We start from the raw sequence: 20,813 nt of genomic DNA, 5'->3' as shown, positions 1-20,813 counted from the left end.
TACACACCCCTCTCAGGCCTGCACCACCCTGTGCATTTATTTACACACCCCTCTCAGGCCTGTACCACCCTGTGCATTTATTTACACACCCCTCTCAGGCCTGCACCACACTGTGCATTTATTTACACTCCCCTCTCAGGCCTCCACCACATTGTACATTTATTTACACACCCCTCTCAGGCCTGCCCCACACTGTGCATTTATTTACACACCCCTCTCAGGCCTGTACCACACTGTGTATTTATTTACACACCCCTCTCAGGCCTGCACCACCGTGTACATTTATTCACACACCCTTCTCAGCACTGTACCACACTGTGCATTTATTTACACACCCCTCTCAGGCCTGCACTACCCTGTGCATTTATTTACACACACCCCTCAGGCCTCCACCACACTGTGCATTTATTTACACACCCCTCTCAGGCCTGCACCACCGTGTACATTTATTCACACACCCTTCTCAGCACTGTACCACACTGTGCATTTATTTACACACCCCTCAGGCCTCCACCACACTGTGCATTTATTTACACACCCCTCTCAGGCCTGCATCACACTGTGCATTTATTTACACTCCCCTCTCAGGCCTGCATCACACTGTGCATTTATTTACACACCCCTCTCAGGCCTGCACCACCCTGTGCATTTATTTACACTCCCCTCTCAGGCCTGCATCACACTGTGCATTGATTTACACACCCCTCTCAGGCCTCCACCACACTGTGCATTTATTTACACACCCCTCTCAGGCCTCCACCACATTGTACATTTATTTACACACCCCTCTCAGGCCTGCCCCACACTGTGCATTTATTTACACACCCCTCTCAGGCCTGTACCACACTGTGTATTTATTTACACACCCCTCTCAGGCCTGCACCACCGTGTACATTTATTCACACACCCTTCTCAGCACTGTACCACATTGTGCATTTATTTACACACCCCTCTCAGGCCTGCACTACCCTGTGCATTTATTTACACACACCCCTCAGGCCTCCACCACACTGTGCATTTATTTACACACCCCTCTCAGGCCTGCACCACACTGTGTATTTATTTACACTCCCCTCTCAGGCCTCCATCACACTGTGCACTCACACTCCCCCTCCTATAGTTTAGAAGAGCTATTTAGATCCTACTCCTCTATCCTCATAACTGGGCCATAAATGAAAACGAAACAAAAGAGCAAGAAAACAAGAAGTGTTGGTATAATTCAAGGTAAGGGAAAGCCTGCAATGGGCTAAAGCTTGCCAGAGAAGAAAGGGCACCGCCTCCCAGAGGGCTGCCAGGACTGCCCATCGGGAAAGCAGGGTAGGTTCTGGGGCAGGGGGCAGGAACCTATGGCTCGCGAGCCAGATGTGGCTCTTTTGATGGCTGCATCTGGCTCACAGACAAACTTTAATAAAAATAATAATAACGTTAAAAACATAAAACAGTCTCATGTATTACAACCCATTCATTTCCTACCGCTCATGTTCATGGTTGCAAGTGGCTGGAGCCAATCACAGCTGTCCTCTGGGACAACACCAAATTTTTATTGGATAATGCGTAACGTACATGGGTTTTTTTATGGCTTTCACGGAATTGCATTTTAAAATATCAATATGTGGCGTTCATGGCTCTCTCAGCCAAAAAAGTTCCTGACCCCTGTTCTGAGGAAAGTCCAAGGGGAGATTGGTGGGAATTGCATGGCTGTTCTGGGCTCTTCATGCAAACAGTTCTAGGTACCGGGGGGAATGCCTTTTTCTTTGATATATTAGTCCTCATGTCTTCACAGAGAGAAGGACAGAGGCTCGAGACGCAGCCACACCAAGTCAGAGCGTCCCCAGCCTTGCCCCTCCGTGGTCGCTGAACATTGCCCGGCTGGAGCCTGGCTGACCCACTTCTGCGGCGCCCTCCTCCGGCCGGCCGGCTCCACAGAAACGCCAGGTATGCAGTCTCCTGATTGGACACCTGGCGGACAATAAGGACGATTCATTGGCTCCACTGCCCGAACCTACCTGTAGTCAGGCCAGGAAGAGTCTGGGCCAGAGCAAAGGCTGCCAGTTTCCACTTGGCAGGGTGGCAGGCCTTTCAGCGAGGATTCCAGGGCAATTCTAACCAGCGGTCACGAGGGCTGAGTGTTGTTCTAACCAGCTGTCCCCTCTGTGAACCCTCCTGTCCAGCCGGCCAGCCTGCCCTGTGCCCTGACCACGCAGAGCTCACTTCTGCCTCGGCCCGTGTACACCAGGGGTCCCCAAACTATGGCCCGCGGGCCACATGCTGCCCCCTGAGGCCATTTATCCGGCCCTCGCTGCACTTCCGGAAGGGGCACCTCTTTCATTGGTGGTCAGTGACAGGAGCATAGTTCCCATTGAAATACTGGTCAGCTTGTTGATTTAAATTTACTTGTTCTTTATTTTAAATATTGTATTTGTTCCCATTTTGTTTTCTTACTTTAAAATAAGATATGTGCAGTGTGCATAAGGACTTGTTCATAGTTTTTTTATAGTCTGGCCCTCCAATGGTCTGAGGGACAGTGAACCGGCCCCCTGTGTAAAAAGTTGGGGACCCCTGGTGTACACCATGCCGCCCTCCCCTGAGGCGCAGGCACACCACCCTGCGACAGCCCACCCCCCCCCCCCTACCGTCCCCAGCCTCGAGGGCCCCGTGGAAGTCCATCTCCTTTCTGAAACCTCCCCAAGGCCCCTAGGCCACGGGAGCGAAGCAAACCCGGCACCACCTGCTGGCTATTAGAGTAATCACCACAGCAGCCATTTATTAAGCTCTTACTGTGTGCCAGGAACGTGGCTGGCAGTTTATATATACGTTTTGCTAATTCTCAAAACAATCCCGCATGAAGGAATAAAGACGAGGAAACGGAGACGACACTATCTGCGAAGCTAGAGCACGACAGAGCCGGGCTTCCTGTCCCGACCCCACATGCTTCCCATGCAAAAACCAAATACAGTTCTCCCTACGGGCTCCCCTCGCCCTTGGGAAACAGCCCGTGTTCCTTGGAATCATGGACAACATCCTACAATCCTGTGTCCTCCAAAGTCTTTACCACAAGATACGAGCAAAACTCCTAATAAATTTTCCCTGGTGCCTGATCTGTTTCCAACCGGGTGTCCGACACCGGCCACAAGGAGAGCCCTAGAGGACACAGTTTGGAAATGAACTTCCCGCCGGTCAGTCAGAGACCTTTGAGGGAGAGGGGCAGGTGGCAGGGATGAGACCTGGGCATCCTCCTACGTGACGCTGCCTGGGCCTGTGGTCTGTAAAGTGGCAGCCCAGGCGTTTGAGTGATTTCAGGAAATAAATGAAATTTTCCCAAACTCTTTTAGATACAGTATTGAGATATATACTTAAAACACACACACACACACACACAAACACACACACACACACAAACACACACACACACACACATACACAAGAACTCCCAGGGCAGCCAGACAATGAAAGTAAATTATTTTAGTGCTGCTCCAACTGCGAGCCATCCAATCAGCCAAGAGAGGACGTCCCTCCGGCGCGGCGGCCCCTGCGCCGGCCCCACCCGGGCCTGCCCCGTACCGCCTTGTTCCTGTTCGCTGGTCTAATGAGGCACCTTGGAATGCTGTCTCTGAGGCGCACATACACTGCCCAGCCCTGTGCCTGCACCCGGGGGCAGTCGCAGGGACACTGTGTCATGTGAAAGACCTTTGCAGGGCCCAGAAACAGACCACGGCCTCCGAGGCCCGCAGAGGCCGGCGGACCTGCAGGAGCCAGAACAAGGGCCAGGCGGGCTCGGTGCTGACTGGTGGCTGACCCCCGCCTCCCTGCCGGGGACACCGAGGGGAGGACGGGGGAGCCCGGGACTGGAGAGCCCAGGAACCTTGTCCCACTCGGGAGGGAGGCGGCGCAGCCCTGTCTGACCAGCTGCTGCCAGGTGTGTTGTTACGATGTGGAATCACCAACCCATATACTTGGTCTTCGTCTGTTTCTCCACAGAGCTCCGAAAACTTGGCATTTCCTAAGTGATGAGAGGATAAAGGTCTTTTGTGACAGGGGTGGGATGACTTTTGAGAGCTTTTGGAAAGCACCTCAGGATGGGGCTTGGCTGCCAGGAGAGCCAGCCATGTGATGAGAGGGCTGGAACTTTCTGTGCCCCCACCCCACCACCCCCACACTCCACTCCGCCCTCCCAACCTCCAGGGAAGGGAGACAGGCTGGAGACTGAATCCGTCACCGATGGCCGATGGTTTATCGATCGTGGCTATGTCATAAAGTCTCTGTTAAAACCGAAAAGGACAGAATTCGGAGACCCGGGAGCTCCACGCCCTCCCCCACACCTTGCTCTGGGCAGCTCTTCCGCCTGATGGCTCCTGGGTTGCAGCCTTCTATTCTAAAGCAGGGAGCCAGCGAGTACAATGTTCTCCCGGAGTTCTGCGGCAGCTCTAGCAAATTAATCAAACTCTCGGAGGGGGTCATGGGAACCTCTGGTTTAGAGCCAGTTGGCCAGAAGTACAGCTAACAACCTGGGCTTGCAATTAGCATCTGCAGTCCGGGCTGAAGGCGGTTGGAACCTGCAGACAGACAGTCAGAATTCTGCACAGGTGACAACCTGCGTTTGCAAGTGGTGTGTGAAGCAGAGGCCCAGGGGACAGTCCTAGGACTGGGCCCCTAACCTGTGGACTCTGACACTCTCTTGGGGTAGACAGGCATCAGGACAGCGTGGAGCTCTAGGACACCCGGATGGTGCCTGGAGAACCGCTCGCCGGTGCTGTGGGGAAACCCCAGACACACGCCCATGGGAACTGGGCCCAGGACCCCAAATGACCAGGTAAAGTCAGGCCCGGAGGTGTCAGTCCTTCCTCGTTTTTCGGAGAAGCCAAAAATCCTTCCTTTTCTGTGAAATCTACCCACTCTCATACATTGGCATCTTTTATTAATAATTGTTTTTCAAAATTTGCCTGGACCAACAATCCCAGGTGCAGGCTGGGTCCTGTCCACAGATGCCAACTTCTCGGCATCCCAGAGAAGCAGGACCCGAGTCCAGAGGAGGGAGGCCCCCTGCCAAGGGCGCACAGCCAGCGAGTGGCAGGGACAGCACAGGGACCGAACCCCTCCGTCAGCCACATCTCAGCTGGTGGGGATCCCCACCAGGGGATGCTCTGATGAGACACATCTGCAAAGTCACAGAGAGGCCACACCTTTGCCAGTGTCCCTGCGGTCACTGCTGTGTTCACCCCTAACCCATGGACCTCAGTGCCGCCCAGTCGCTTCTTGGACCCACACCCTAGCTCCCGGGCAGAGCACAGTGTTCTCTCCTTCCCACGCGCTTCCTCCAGCGTCATTCTGGGAGCTCCAGGCCTGGGCTCCTTCACTCGCCTCCTTGTCCTGAGCACGGCACTCAGCCCTGGGGACAGAAGTCAGATCGGACCCGGGCTCTGCTTGAGACGCTGGAGTGGTTCATGTTATGTGTCAGCTTGGCCTGGCCATGGTGCCCAGGTATTCGCTCAAATACCAGTCTAGAGGTTGCTGTGGAGGTATTTTCGAGAAAAGTGTTGAACAATTTGGGAACCCCACCCACCTAAAACCCAAGGGCCTCTCAGCTCCTGGTCGTGGACAGCCCTTCCAGCCCTGGCATTCTGGAACCCGGTGGGACATACCCTGGTTCTGCGGTTGTGTCACTCTCATCAACCAGGGCCCCAGAAAGTGTTCAGTGCTCATTCTAAATCAGGGGTCCCCAAACTTTTTACACAGGGGGCCAGTTCACTGTCCTTCAGACCGTCGGAGGGCCGGACTATAAAAAAAACTATGAACAAATCCCTATGCACACTGCACATATCTTATTTTAAAGTAAAAAAACAAAATGGGAACAAATACAATATTTAAAATAAAGAACAAGTAAATTTAAATCAACAAGCTGACCAGTATTTCAATGGGAACTATGCTCCTCTCACTGACCACCAATGAAAGAGGTGCCCCTTCCAGAAGTGCGGCGGGGGCTGGATAAATGGCTTTAGGGGGCCGCATGCGGCCCGTGGGCCGTAGTTTGGGGACCCCTGTTCTAAATGATACCACCCATGAATGACAGACAGTGTCCTAACTCCAGAACCTGGCATCTGTGGTTCAGACTCTGTCTCTGCCAGTGACCAGCTCAATGACTTCAGCTCTCGGAGCCTTGATCTCCTCATCTGTAAACTGGAAATGATACCACTCCAGAGAGAACGGTGAGTGGTCAGCACAGGGCCTGACCCGCAGCGGGAGCTCCGAAAACATCCACGTACCCACGTAACCACACAGGTGCGCTCGGGTCCTGAGGACCCAGCAAAGCCAGCCTACATCCGGCACGTTCCTTCCAGTCTGGGACACCCGCACTTGCCGAGTGGGTCTGCACCAAACCCCGGGGAAAGAAATGTAACCTGCCCGCTCCTACACATTCAGGCTCCCAGGATGGGACAAATATATACTTTTCCCCTGGAGAGGCAGCCTTGCTTTCTCTGCAAGGCTCCCAACTGGGGAAATTATACCTCCCTCCAAAAACTGTCAGAGTGCCAGGACACAAGCGCTTTACGAAATGCCCGGGTCTCTCCTTTCTCGCCTCTGGAAGGCAGAGGAGTGTGAAGGCCTAGAGTCCGGAGTCACACAGACCAGCCCTGAAGTTCTGCCGGACGGCGTCCTGGGCCATCAGATCCCGGCCTGCCTGGGAGCGAACGAGGCTGCTAACACGGGCCCCTCACATCTGCAAAGATTTCATGACAGCTGTCCGAGGAGGCGGGGCTCCCGGGCTGGTAGGGACTACCGGCAAGCAGCAGTATTACTGTTTTTATTCCCCTGACTTTTCCAGGGAAAGGTGGCCACTCAGGTTCCGGCTGTCAGTGGCTCCTTTGCCTGGCCGCTTTCGAACTGGCTTTCTCTCACCGGCTGCCAGAAGAGCCCCAGCCAACCAGGACCTTCTGGAAGTTGCACTGTCACTTTACATCTCGGGTCACTGGGCTGGACAGGCGGTGAGCTCGCCGTCCCCTCTCCAGAAGGAACAGCTGGGGTCAGGGAGGTGAAGCCACCTGCCCGGTGGGGCACGGCTGGCTGGCTGGGAAGCGGTGGAAGCCGACCACGCCTGGCTGTCCCTGCGTCATCTGACTGCCTGCGTGCGGGTCAGAAGGTTGGTGCAGCAGCCAAGAGTTTCTTGGCAAGAGCTGCGCGGTCAGGGGTCACGGAGCAGCAGAAAGCATGGGAATTTTGTCCCTAATTATGTCCTGTTTGACTTGGCCCTCCCCAGATCCCTGCCGCCGGAAAGCCAGTGCTAGTGGAGCCCTCGCCCTTAGGTTGTCATCGGGAATGCTGACTTCTAATTCGGGCTGATTACTTTGGACGAGTCGCCCAGCCCTCCGTTCTCAGCTCCCCATTTGTAAGTCTGGGATAATAATAGCTTCCTCTCTTTGGGAAACATTGCAATGGCTTTCTTACTGTGCGTTGTTTGGGGAGGCAGGAAATTCTTTTCAGCGAGCAGCCAGCAATCACTAATCACACTGACAATTTGTGACAAATGAACTGCCAAATGTATTTCAAGAGTAGATCTCGATTTCTTGAGGAAAACATTCCCTTGGGAGGGCGCTTTGGGTTTAGCCGGCGTTCAGGCACCTCGTGACTCCAGTTAGAGGTGGGACCGGACTAGAAAAGGGCACTGGACACTGGACGGAGAGGCCGAGCCCAGTGGGGCTGGGCAACCCTGGGGAGGTCATGTCACCGGTCTGAATCTCTCAACCTTCAAACCTAAAATGAGGGTGTGGAACTAAAAGACCGCTGGGTCCTCTTCCTCAGCGAGGCTGCTCTGACTCGACCTGCCAGGACCAGTTAGTAAAGGCAGTTCTGGGTCACCCGGTCCCGCCCAACCTCCACCCTCCTGCGGCTCCACCCCACCTCCCTCCCGACAGCTACCGGCCTCAACCAATCACGTCACTCCCCGGGAGAGACTGCTCTCCCATCAGCGGAGCAGACCTGGAAGTCACGGTGCGCCCAGACAGAACCCACAGTCGTTTAAAATGATGACGAGAGGGGCTTTCAATCACATGGGGAATGAGCTTAGGCCAGAGAGGCATGAGGCAAGATTCTGTGATAATACCTTAACAATTAAAAATGCGCGTGACAAAGACTAGAAGAAAACAATACCACGAGATGTTGACAGTGGTTAACTGACTCAGCCTACCAGGCTCCAGGGCAAGGACTCACTCCAACCCAGGCCCCGGGGGAGCGATTGTGGGCGAGATGCTAACGGAAGAGGTGTGATGATAAATGTTGCGGACTCGGAAGAGTTCAAAGACAAAGGAGGGTTGGACTGTGGTGTGGGCCGAGAGAACCTGCTTGGAAAGGTCACCACTTGCCTGCCACGAACTTTACCAGGATGATAATCGAATAAAGTCAGTCCGTTCATTTTTTCCAGACTATTCATTTTATTTCCTTCCTTCAGCAACATTCCTGCACCCGTTAAGAGGGCATATATATTCTTCCACCCTCTCAAACTCAGTCTCCAAACATCTGTGGAAGCTAAGCCATAAACCGTTGGCACCTTAAGCAGTGAGTCTTTTTATTTATCCCATTAGTTCATCATTAGAGACCCTACATTATTAAGTAGCTAAATTGCTTGACAGTTCAGACAAAAATCCTTTTTCTCTGGGCTGGACCAGCTGCCAGATCACTCTCAAAAAAAAAAAAAAAAAAAAAAAAGATAGGTCGTTGATCTTGGCCCTTAGCATTGCAGGAATCCCGAGGTATTCCGTCTGTGCGCCAAGCCTGACCATCTCCTCTCCTGCTGAGCACGCAGGGTTTTCTGGACAACGCCCTGTCACACTCACCGATCACCAAGGTATTCGCTGGCCTGAGGCTCGCTCCCTGAATGACGGGGTAATAAGAGTTAGATAAGTACAGACCGAAGGGGTAGGCACAAATCACTGGGTGTATTATTTTCTTAAATAAAAGGGTCAGCTGTAAATAAAAACTCCCCTGTGTCCTGTGTCCTGAGACGATGAGGCACATGGCCTGACCGTGGGAGACTACCCCCCTAAACGGTGGGGGAGGAACCGTTCGTTCGAGTTAAATGGTACCTCACAGGGCAGATCTCTCAGAACAGAAGAGGCACATCAGACAAGACATCAGGCAGTACGTTCATGGAGACGGCGTGGTGCTCGGAACTGGGAGGCCAGGGTTCAAATCCCAAGCTATTACTACATTTCCCGCGGCGGTTCCCAAGCCACTGCACGCTTTATTATTGTCATTCAGAAAAAACAAAATATAGCTAAGAGCTAGAACGCATAACTGGCACTTTGGAAGATGCAAGGAGAATATAAAATTAAACATAAAAGAGAAAAAATCAATAGCCTTTGTTAGATAGATAGATAGATCTTTCAAAAATAGGACTCCTAAGAACACTGTGATCTATCACTGTAGACTATTCGTGCTGAGAGGGACCTCAGAGCTTGTGAGTCTCATTTTCAACCTCGAGGCATGCACCTCTTGGGCAGCGATTTTCAACCGGTGCGCTGCAAGAATTTTTAAAACATGCAATACCTATTTAGTCAGGGGCATTGGCCTCTTTTCCCTTAGATTGTCACATTTAAAAAATGACAACAGCCAACACAATAGCCATCTGGTGTGAATAAATCAAAATTAAATCAAATTTTTGTCAGACTGGCAAAACCTCTATATTTCTGGTGTGCCGCCGAACTTCAGTGAGCAGTTCATGTGTGCCATGAGGCGGGGAGGGCTGACAGTCGCTGCTCTAGGGCTCTATAGACACACAACCATCAGCTGAGAGATGGGGGGTCTGTCATCTGTGTCTTCCCAGAATGCACTGCCCCATCTCGTGGTAACAATATCCTCATTTTATTTGGGGAAAACACCCCTACTCCCCTCTCCACACGGTTCAAGTAGGGACACCCACCCCCTGTCACAATGACAGGCATGTGGTCGACCAAGCATCCATCCCACTACCCACAGGAACCGCTTCAGGCCTGGGCTGGGCTTCCAACGGGACCCTGAGAGGGTTTTTCTCTCTAGGCTGGGTTTGCTCACCCAGTGGAATGGCAGCCTGCGTGGCCGAGGGACAGGTCTGAAATCACCTGGGGAGACCCGTCCGGAAAAGAAACCCAGTGACTCAGGGCATGGCCAAGATACAGAAAGAGACAGGCCCCTGAAGGCATCCTGGACCAGCCGTGCCTATCGCTGTCACTTCTTCAAGACGTTTGAGGACCATCAATCACTGCATTGCCCTTCGGTGTATGCCAATTTGAGCTGAGTCCCTATCACATGTAGCCACAAAATAATCAAGAGATTTCATGAGTTCCTTGAAAAGGTATGCAGATTATATATCAATATGCATAGGTAGACTTTCCTACAGAGAGGGTCAGCATTCTTTTGAGTTACTAAACTAAATGATTACAAGTGACCATTCTAATTCAATGCTCCTATTTTACAGATGAGAAAATCAAGACCCAAGTCAAGAGAGTCTTTATCTTCCCTCAGGTTACACAGCAAGTTGGTGTTGGAAGAGGATGTGCTCTCTGGTTGGCCAGCGAGCAGGACCGGGGCCATCGGAGGCTTCTCATTCCCTCCCCTGTCCTAGGAATGTGCCCTCCCTGCACTAGAAGCTACCCACGCACACAGCCTTGAGACCGGAAGGGGTTGTTGAGACCATCTATACGGTATGTGTGACTAAAGCCCAGTTAGGTCTCTACATGAACTATTAACATTCTGCTGGGTGAGTGTGGGGATCTACTCATCTTATGGCCACTAAGATAAGCCTTATAGGTAAATTCCTGGTTTCTTAAACCTGCCACCCACCAATCCGGAGTGGCCTGACTTTCTACGGTCTCTCCTTAGGTTGTGAGTATGGGGCCAATTTATAAACCAACAGTTGGTGACAGAACACAGACCAGAATCCAGCTCTGCTGAGTCTTCCTGACCCCATATCTCCATCCTCACTGGGAGCCCACCTTTGGCCACTCGGGATTGTCAGGTTGCTAACTATCACCATGTGCAGGCTCGGCCCTAGACCAGGTAAGTCAGAATGACGAGGGTGAAGGTTCCAGCCCTGATATTTTTATCGAGATCCCTGGAAATTCCAAGTGCAGTGAGGATGAGTACTCCTGCCTTACCAGATGAAAACAAGGCTGAAGAAACACACACAGCACAACTTGTCCAATATTTACTAATAAACATTAAACAAACACCTTCCTACTGCAAAATTGAGTTTCTTACTCTACCCAGCCACTGTGTCAGGGGTTGAAGAGCAAAATTGAAAAAAAGACACAGGACCTGCTTGAGAAACATTTCATCTCTCGTGTAAAAGAAGTAAGAACCATCCACCAAAAAAGGGGCTACTTTTAACCCACAGAGTAGAATTATTGGCAGCCTTACCATCAAATTCTCAGCCACCTAACTCTCTCTTGGTCTCTCAGATTAAGTAAAGAGTTCCTTTAGAAAATACAGCTGAGTGTTTGCGTCCATTCGAAACAGTCCCATTTGGGGAATGTATGGCATTTGAGTATATTTACAAAAACTCTCTTCAAGGAAAGAGTTTTTGTGTGATCCAAGTTAAATTGCTGTCAGTATAAAACAGACCACTGTCTCAATAGGATGCTTCATGTTGAGCCTCACAGTGACAACAAAGCAAAATCCTACCGTCGACGCACAAAAGATAACCATACAGAGAAGGGGATGAGAGCGTACTGCTACAGAAAACCATCGCCTCGCAAGGCAAGGGGGCGAGAGAGGGGAACAGAGCAGTACGAAGAGCTAGACAGTAGTAAGATGGCATGAGTGACTCCTTACCTAGCAACAGTTACTCTAAACATAGATACACTGAATTCTCTAGTCAGAGGACATAGAGTGGCCAGATGGGTAAAAGAATAAGACCCAACTCTATGCTGCCTACAAGAGACTCACATACAGGCTCAAAGGGACGGGATGGAAAAAGATACTGCACACAAGTGGAAATCAAAACAGAGCAAGGATAGCTATATTTATATCATACAGAATAGACTTGAAGCTGAAACAGTAATGAGAGACAAAGGAGGTCAATATAATTACAAAGGAGTCGATTCATCAAGAAAATATAACATGTGTATCAAATCACCACACTGTGTGCTTTAACCGTATACAATATTTATATGTCAATTATACCTCAATAAAGCTGAAATTGTTTTGATTTTTTTTTTTTGATGAAGACAGAGAGAGAGTCAGAGAGAGGGACAGATAAGGACAGACAGGAACGAAGAGAGATGAGAAGCATCAATTCTTCATTGCAGCACCTTAGTTGTTCAGTGACTGCTTTCTCATATGTGCCTTGACTGAGGGGGCTACAGCAGAGTGAGTGACCCCTTGCTCAAGCCAGTAACCTTGGGCTCAAGCCAGTGACCTTGGAGGCTTCAAGCCAGCAACCTTTGGGCTCAAGCCAGCAACCATGGGGTCATGTCTACTGCATGATACCACCCTCAAGCCAGCGACCCCACACTCAAGCTGGTGAGCCTGTGCTCAAGCTGGTGAACCCAGTCTCAAGCCAGCAACCTCGGGGTTTTGAACCTGGGTCCTCCACGTCCCAGTCTGATGCTCTATCCACCATGCCACCACCCGGTCAGGCTGTTTTGCTTTTTAAATTACTTTTAAAGAATGCAGTCTATAGTTAAGTTTACCCCCTATATATTTTTTAAGACACCTACTAACTTTCACTAGATTTTTTTAGATGATCTTCTACAAGTAGTCCCACCCTACCTCCACTCCATTCTCCTCCCACTAGTGGCTCCCACATTGGACACCGCAGGTGCAGAGCACTCCAGCATTGCAGATAGTTCCCGTGCACAGTGCTGACCAGGAAGGGAGCAAGAGGACGAGAGAGAAGAGCGGTTTGTCTCGGAGGGCCAGGCGGGGCTCCGTTTACTCAACCAGCCCGTGGGGGCTTGGGGGAGAAGGCAGTAGGAAAGAGGGACATGAAAAGCAGTCTATGCCCTTCAACACACGGTGAGCCCACCCAGTAACCGAGCCCAGCCTAACCTCTGCTTCAGGTACGTCACCGCCCCCCCCCCCCCCCCCCCCCAAGAAACGTAGCACAGGAAGATCTGCTCCGCTTTCTGGGTCTGCGTATCAGACTTCTATTAGCCAAAAAAAAATCAAATTCGAAAAACCCGGAGTAATCCACAGCCTGGAGTAAGTCCACCTGCTCTCCAGATAAGTATGAAATCCAAGAGCAGCGCCCGCTGACCCAGGTAGGGTCATGGCCCGGCCTCGGATCGTTCTAGGAGAGGCTGTAAGAATACGGCAGCCGAAGGGGAGGCTGTGGGGCTGGGGCAGGATGCTGCTTGTGATGTCCCCCTCCTGCAGGCAGGCAGACAGACGGCAGGGTCCAGGACGCTGAGGGGACAGCCCTCGTCTCAGTCCTCACTTTGCTCAGCCTGCCTTAGGCTGCTTCTTCCTGTCTTTGAGATTTGCAAGGACAAGGATCCCTTCTTCTCCACTGTGCCCAACGCAGAACCGGCCTCCGCTTCCTCCCGCTTCTCAGGAAGTTGTATTTATCTGGGCGATAGCAGATGGCACGGGTGGGGACCTGCCGGAGCCAGAGGCAAGGCTGTGGGCTCCATGCGTAGCCTCACGTAAGCGAGACAGCAACCTAGTGAGATGGGTTTCATCCACCTGCTTTTCAGGGGAAGGAACCGAGTCTCCTCGAGGTAAAACAGTTTGCTTAAAAGTGCTGGATGTGGCATGCAAACTCGCAGCAATAAGACTTTTCATGATGCTACTAAAGACTTAAAATGAATGAGTGAATGCTAGTGTAATTGAACCGCTTAAGTACCGAAAACAACTCACAAAATAATTGTTTCACACTGAATCCTACTGGAAAGCAGATGCCCAGAAGGCCACATTCAAGATGACTTCTGAGAATTGAAACTGATGTCTTCTTATAAAGACAATGCCACATTAGAACCGTATTAACATGTGGGTGGGCACTCTGTTAAACACAGCTTAATTCACAAGGGTGTTCTAGATGGAAACAACGGAATTATGAATAAAGTTGCCTCCCAGACTTTCTACTTGGCACAGCCGACCTAACTTACCCCAGGCCATTACCCACTGTCATTATGTAGCTGACCTCTGAATGGCAATGACTTACCATCTGTGACTGATACACAATTAGCATCCAGGGTGCCCTCTAGCTTATACTCCTTTGCTGGACCCAGTAGGTAAAGAGTAGAGCAAACGCTATCTTCCTCAATTCCTATTTTCTAACTAAAATACTTCTTGAGTTTTGCTTCCTCTCAATACTCTTCAAGTGCTCAATTCTCTAGCTTGGTCACTGGTCCTAGAACAGGTCTTACATGCTCCTTCTTCACACCCTTGCCCATGCTCTTCCAGCAAAGCTATTGGTTTCTCATCCCACCTAGGACTCATTTAGCCCTAGGCTTTCGGAAGGGCCAATGAAACCCATGCAAAGTGAAGGCAAGTAATTTAAATATTTCTCTGCCATCACTGCCCTCATAGATGTTTAGTATTTGACACAGGAAGAGCCAAGGTGCTACAAAATGTGAGCTCCAGTTTCAAACTGGACTTTGTATCAGTCAGTTTTTGCTGTGTAACAAATAAAAACAAAAATGTCAGTGTCATGTAACAACAAGCTTGTAGCTTGTGCATCCACAAGACAGCCGGATTTTCGTTGATCTAGGCTAAGCTTCTTTAGGTTTAGCTCCAAAGGCAAGTTGGGTCCAGGTATGCTGCATATTATAAAGCTATTAAAAATAATGTTAAATCTACACATGCTAATCTATACACCCTTCATGGGGTAGGACCTTCTTAAGGCGTGTTATTCTCATGGCAAAAGTCAGGACTAGAGAGAGTAAGCCCAATCATGCAGCCAGAGGCAGATTAAAGTCAGTTCAGGTCCCAAGTGCAGAAGAAAATATTGGACCCCTTAAAAAAAAAAAGAGTGAGAGCATCGGCCTGGCGTGCAGGGGACCCGGGTTCGATTCCTGGCCAGGGCACATAGGAGAAGCACCCATTTGCTTCTCCACCCCCCCCCACTTCCTCTCTGTCTCTCTCTTCCCCTCCCACAGCCAAGGCTCCATTGGAGCAAAGATGGCCCGGGTGCTGGGGATGGCTCCATGGCCTCTGCCCCAGGCGCTAGAGTGGCTCTGGTCACGGCAGAGCGACGCCCCGGAGGGGCAGAGCATCGCCCCCTGGTGGGCAGAGCATTGCCCCTGGTGGGCGTGCCGGGTGGATCCCGGTCGGGCGCATGTGGGAGTCTGTCTGTCTCTCCCGTTTCCAGCTTCAGAAAAATACAAAAAAAAAAAAATTAAAAAAAAAAAAGAGTGAGACAGGGAAAATAAAAATACACGTTAACCGTATTTTTATTTATTTATTTATTTATTTTATTTTATTATTTTTATTTATTTTTTTTTTGTATTTTTCCGAAGCTGGAAACGGTGAGGTAGTCAGACAGACTCCCGCATGCGCCCACCCGGCATGCCCACCAGGGGGCAATGTTCTGCCCATCTGGGGCATCGCTCTGTTGCAACCAGAGCCATTCTAGCGCCTGAGGCAGAGGCCACAGAGCCATCCTCAGCCCCCAGGCCAACTTTGCTCCAATGGAGCCTCGGCTGCGGGAGAGGAAGAGAGAGACAGAGAGGAAGGAGAGGGGAAGGGGTGGAGAAGCAGATGGGCGCTTCTCCTGTGTGCCCTGGCCGGGAATCGAACCTGGGACTCCTGCACGCCAGGCCAACACTCTACCACTGAGCCAACCGGCCAGGGCCCATATTTCTAAATAAATAAAAAATATGCCCTGGCCGGTTGGCTCAGCGGTAGAGCGTCGGCCTAGCGTGCGGAGGACCCGGGTTCGATTCCCGGCCAGGGCACATAGGAGAAGCGCCCATTTGCTTCTCCACCCCTCCGCCGCGCTTTCCTCTCTGTCTCTCTCTTCCCCTCCCGCAGCCAAGGCTCCATTGGAGCAAAGATGGCCCGGGCGCTGGGCATGGCTCTGTGGCCTCTGCCTCAGGCGCTAGAGTGGCTCTGGTCGCAATATGGCGACGCCCAGGATGGGCAGAGCATCGCCCCCTGGGGGGCAGAGCACCGCCCCTGGTGGGCGTGCCGGGTGGATCCCGGTCGGGCGCATGCGGGAGTCTGTCTGACTGTCACTCCCTGTTTCCAGCTTCAGAAAAATGAAAAAGAAAAAAAAAAAAAAAAAAAAAGAAAAAAAAAATATTATGTACTATTAATATTAAAATTGCACATATGAAATCAAACTTGGTGTCATTCGAAAAAAGTGTAAAGTTGGGGTTTTGTGGGACCCATCAGAAGTCGGGGCCCAGGATGCCCGCCTGGTGTGCCCACTGTTAAATCCACCTCTGCATGCAGCATATTTCAAGCTTCTCCTCACAGCACATCTGCTAACCTCCTACTGTCTAAAGCTTGATGTGGCCAAGGACAAAGCCAGGAAGTGGAGGTGGCACCTTCCTTTCATGGGGATAGGGAAAGGGAGTAAATATTAACTGAACCATAAATAATCATCTCAACGGGCACCACCATGTATTTAAAACGTCCCTTCTTTCGCCCTGGCAGGCTGGGGAAGGCAGCCCGAATAAAGAGGGAGGAGACCTCTCTGGAGCTCACGGCCGAGAAGCGGAGCAGAGCTGTGAGGCTCTCAGCCCCCCTCGGGCAGTGAGTGGAGCAGACGGAGCCGTTGGAGAGCATGCGGGATGGCAGCAAAGGAGTCTCAGCGAGCACGTGCCATCGGCAGGGGCTCAGAGGGAAGCCCGACCCGTCGGGGAGGACGTGAACTGATGGACAGACACATCCTAGAGGGAGGCCTGTCAATCCATTCCCATGTTGTAAACACGCACGGCCTGTGATCCAGCCAGCCACGGCCAAGGATGTCCTCTGTGGACAGAGTCTAACGAGTACACACAGATTGTACTCATTTGTTTGTTACAGAAAAATAAATAAATAAATAAACAAACAATAAAGAAAAGTAGAGAAGAAACAGAGAAAACAAATTCAGTACCCGTCTCTAAAGGCCTGATTAAGTGAATTATGGTACAGCCATATGGCATGTGTTAAAGCTATTAAAGTTAATAAGTTAAATCTCTACGTGCTAATTCACTCATTTACAAACACTGGTTATTGTGTGTCTGTCGTGTGCCAAAGCCTGTTCTCAGCACTTGGAGGAATAGAGGAAAATGAGACACGGAGGCTCTCTCTTCTCGAGAAGGAGCAGCCGGAGACCATTACAAAGAAGCTCGTCTCAGGAAGTAAACAGTGCTATGAGACGATGTGCTAAAGGGGGCTGGGAGGCGGACCACAGTGGACGGGTGTCCGTGGAAGTCCTCTCCGAAGAAGCGATGTCGGGGCTGAGACTTCAATGGCAAGAAGGAGCTAGCCTCTTCTTAGAGAACAGGAAGGTGTAGGGGAAGAGCCCTCTCGGGAGAGGAAACAGCAGGTGCAAAGGCCCTGAGGCGGGAATAAACATGCTGGGCTTATTCAGGGAAGGGCCCAGTGCCAGTGTGGTTACAGCAGAGTCAGTGAAGGACGCGGGGGGAACAAGATGAGGCTGGAGAAATGCTGGAGACCTGTGTTCCTTCTGTCCTACCTCTCACACTTGTGTCCTCAGTCTTTCCATCAGTCAAATGGAGCTACTAGTCATTGACAGCTTTTATCTCCCAGGACCTCTGCAAGATGTCTGTGCAACAGGTTCGACAGGCATTAGTATTCCCCACGGAGGAAACTGAGACTCAAAAAGTTTAGTGGCTGAGCCCTGGCCGGGTAGCCCAGTTGGTTAGAGTGTTGTCCTCGTATTCTAAGGTTGTCGGTTTGATCCCCGGTCAGGGGCCCATAAAAGAATCAACCAATATAATGCATAAATAAGTGAACAACCAATCAATGTCTCTCTTTTTCTCTTTCTTTTCTTCTCTCTCTCTAAAAAAGAAAAAAATCAATCAATAAATAATTTTTTTAAAAAGTTGAGTGACTTAGCCCAAAATCACTCATTTTATAGTCCCCAGAGCCAGGGCTTAGATTCAGGTCTCCCGATTGCTAACATGGCCCCTTTCCGTCACACTGTAACCTCTTCCTCTCTGCGGACTTCAATAGCAACAACCCTAAACTCTCAAGTGGGTCTCCATAACCTCCAATACTTTTTAAGAGGGATTTCACCCCAGTGACGAGAATACATTGAGTTTTTTCAGTCTGCAGCGTAAAGCCACCATCGGTTCTCTGTTCAGTATAAGTTATTACTTACATGCTTATCTCTCCGGACAAAACGGGAGAGGTCAACGTGCTGGAACTGTCCATGGTGCAGACTTGGATCGGCAGAGAAGTGAGGGGTGGGGTATATGAGAGACACCAGCAGAACCCACTCTACAGCCATGTGCAAGTGTAACATCCTCAAAAGTTGTGAGAGCAGAATTTGAACTGGTGTCTGTCCCAGCCAAACATGTGTGCTCTTTCCAATAATCGGGATATTGCAGGGGAGGGCCAAGCAGCCCGCCTGACTCTGGTGATGGCTCAGTCTTTCCAATAATCGGGATAGTGCAGGGGAGGGCCAAGCAGCCCGCCTGACACTGGTGATGGCTCAGTTAACTTCAGCGGCTGCTATTGTACACCGGGTTGCTAGAAGGGTCTCTCCCTAGTCATCAGGTCTAATGGTCAAAGAATCCACCCAAAGATCAATGGGATTAAGGATTTCAGGGTGTGAGGATTCCAGTTGATTCCCCTGCCATGAATCCTCCCTGCGTAATGTACACAAAAGCCTGGCAGTCTCGCTCCATTTCTCAGAACAGAATGTGCTGGGGACCGGGAGATATTAATCAGACTTCATTAATTCTGCAAAATACACCATCGCATGTTCACCCATGCACTCAGAGGCATTATCATAAATCAGCGACATTAAAGCTCACCTAGCTGAGCGGAGGCCCAGCCCGCACTCGGGCCCGGGCAGCAGAAGGTCACGGCCTCAATGGCTTCTCAATGACCTCACTGCTCTCTGAGCCTGCCTGTGACCAGCGGGTCCAGCTGCCCAGTGCTCCTGTCTGATCATTAACAGAGTCATGAACATTAGCCCAACGGCTCTGATGAGGCTCCGGGGCTGTGTGTGCATTTTTGCTTGGAATAAGTCAAGATTAAGCTGCCCTCAGAGGTAGTTAGAAGTGCGAGGGGCACGGATTTTGTTTTTCAAGCCTCAACTTCCTAAGCCAAAGCCCGAAGAGACCTCAGAGATCCAGAAAGGATTAGCGGAGTGTCTAAGGTCATGAAAGTCATTAACAGCAGATCTGGGACCAGAACTCAGGACTCCTGATCCGCAGCCTAGTGCTCTTTCCACTCCGGTGCATCTGCCTCGCGGCTTTTGGTAGATTAGAATACATTCAAAAGGATTTACAGCCTCCTGAGACGAGCACACCGTCTCCCCTGGTCTTGGTCACGGGACTTCCCTCTGCCCCGGCATAAAGCAGTCCCTCTGCAGGCGGGGGCTGAAATGTGCTTGCACGGCCGGGCGCGCTCTGCCTGCGGCTTGAGAAGACTGTATCCTGACAAGTTCAGGGATCCAGGGAAGGCGCGAGCCCTGGGCAGCAGACCTTGACCCAGCCAGCAGCTTAGAGGCACCAGCCCTGCCCAGCCTAGATCAGCTGGTAGCCAGCGGATGTAGAGACCCAGGGGAGAAACAGATGCCCAGCTCTGTATCAGCAACAGTTAGTTGGCTGGTTCAAGGCTCATCCTGCAAACAAATGTACAGTTCTGGGGATGCAGAATGATGCACTGGGAGGGGGCGGGGCTATCGCAGACTGCATCCAAAGCTCGGTGTGAGCGCTTCGTCGCTTCGGGTCCTCAGGAAAATCATCAGAACTCTCTGACATATGATTTCCCGAACTCTGAAATAAAATTAATAATACTTACCTATAGGAGGGTCCTACGGACTGAATTATGACCACCCAAAAGTCATTCGTTGAAGCCGCACACCCCCAGTGTGCCTCTGTTTAGAAATGGGGCCTATAAGGAGGTGATTAAGGCTAAATAAGATCATAGGGTGGGGTCCTGATCAGATAGGGTTAGTGTCCTTATGAGAGGCACCAGAGTGTCTCTCTCCCATCTCCCGTCCGGCCTCCAAGCCTCCCTGTGAGGACAGAGTGAGAAGGCCACTATGTACAACTGCTGATCTGGGACTTCACAGCAGCCAGAGCTGCGAGAAACAAGGATCTGGTTAAGCCATGCAGTCGGTGCTGTTTGACTACAGCAGCCTGAGCGGACTAATACAGAGAAATTCAGAATTTGATATTAATTGCCTATCACAGAAGGAGCTTGAGGTTGCAAATTGCTAGCCGGAGAGTTGGGGGAAAGTAGGTCATTACTATATTGAAAAATCAGCAATGTTAGAAATGCCTTCTCCTCGAATGTGGTCATGAACCCTGATGTTTAGCTGGGAACAAGACACCCAAAATAAAAAACTGTCCCTCCCAGATTTCTTTGCAGCTAGTTCAACTTGGCTACGTGACCAAGTTATGCCCAAGAAGATATAAATAAATGGAAGTGCCACATACAACTTCTGAGAGATGTCCTGAAAATGTGGGAGGACATCCTTGTCCCACTGCCTCCTTCTTCCCGGCCTGAATGTGGACGTGATGGCTGGAGCTGGAGCTGGAGCAACCGTTCTGGAATAGAAAGTGACGTGCCAGGCAGAGCAGACGGGAGAGAGAAGGAGCCTGGGTTCCGACAGCACGGTGCCCATCCTGGACCACCTGCCTCTGGACCTCTCCAACATAAGAGAAACATGAACTACTAACTCGGTTAAGCCACTATTATTTAGGGCTGCCCTA

At 50.9% G+C, this 20,813-nt stretch overlaps 1 long non-coding RNA gene across 1 annotated transcript in view; it reads right to left on the bottom strand.

Annotated features, from left to right (window-relative positions):
* Positions 1 to 18,975, bottom strand: part of LOC136398091 (uncharacterized) — a 189,858-nt gene extending 170,883 nt beyond the window's left edge. The window contains exon 1 of the long non-coding RNA XR_010749990.1: positions 18,903 to 18,975. This is a non-coding gene — a long non-coding RNA (uncharacterized lncRNA). The remainder of the gene's footprint in view (positions 1 to 18,902) is intronic.
* Between the last annotated feature and the right edge of the window lie 1,838 nt (positions 18,976 to 20,813).

This window comes from Saccopteryx leptura, chromosome 3 (assembly GCF_036850995.1).
Source record: "Saccopteryx leptura isolate mSacLep1 chromosome 3, mSacLep1_pri_phased_curated, whole genome shotgun sequence".
Lineage (NCBI taxonomy): Eukaryota > Metazoa > Chordata > Mammalia > Chiroptera > Emballonuridae > Saccopteryx > Saccopteryx leptura.
This window is presented reverse-complemented; position numbering and strand designations above follow the sequence as displayed.